Source organism: Chinchilla lanigera, unplaced genomic scaffold, assembly GCF_000276665.1.
Source record: "Chinchilla lanigera isolate Chin_1 unplaced genomic scaffold, ChiLan1.0 scaffold00029, whole genome shotgun sequence".
NCBI classification, from domain to species: Eukaryota; Metazoa; Chordata; class Mammalia; order Rodentia; family Chinchillidae; genus Chinchilla; species Chinchilla lanigera.
In genome coordinates, this window is record NW_004955430.1 from 18,867,611 (window position 1) to 18,868,361 (window position 751).

At 33.8% G+C, this 751-nt stretch overlaps 1 protein-coding gene across 11 annotated transcripts in view; it reads right to left on the reverse strand.

The window, feature by feature from the left end:
- Nek10 (NIMA-related kinase 10) overlaps positions 1-751 on the reverse strand; it is a 234,425-nt gene that overhangs the window by 113,319 nt on the left and 120,355 nt on the right. The gene's annotated exons all lie outside the window — the stretch shown is intronic.

A 751-nucleotide genomic window follows, 5' to 3' on the forward strand; every position in this document is an offset into this window, starting at 1 on the left:
AAACCCTAAGGAAAATTAGAATAGATGATCTTTATCTCAATCTGATAAAAGCCATCCATGACAAACCAACACCCGGCATCATACTAAATGGTCAAAAACTGAAACCTTTCACTCTAAAATCAGGAACAAGATGCAGATATCCACTATCACCACTTCTATTCAATATAGTTCTGGGAACATTAGCCGAGCAATTAGACAAGAGAAAGAAAATAAAGATAGGAAAAGAAAAAGTTAAATTATCATTATTGGTACAAGACATGAGTCAAGATAGTGAAAATGGCCATATTTCCAAAATTGTTATACAGATTTAATTTAGTTCTGATCAAAATACCAATAGCATAACTCAAAGAATTAGAGAAAACAATCCTAAAATTCATTTGGAACTAGAAGAGACTTAGAATAGTGGAACAGATTCTGGGCAACAAAGGCAAGGCAGAGGGCATCACAATCTCTGACTTGAAATTATATTTTAAGGTTACTGTGATATAATAGCATGGTATTGGCAAAAAAACAGACCCAAGGATCAGTGGAGCAGACTAGAAGGTGCAGAAACAACTCCAAACACTATTAGCCACCTTATCTTTGATAAAGGCACCAAACATCTTCACTAGAAGAAAGATAGCCTCTTTAATAAACAGTGGTAGAGAAACTAGCTTTCCACATGCCAAAGATTAAAGCTAGACCAATATATTTCACCAGAAAATATCAAAATATAAAAACAGAAACACTAAATCTGCAGGAAGATAGAATA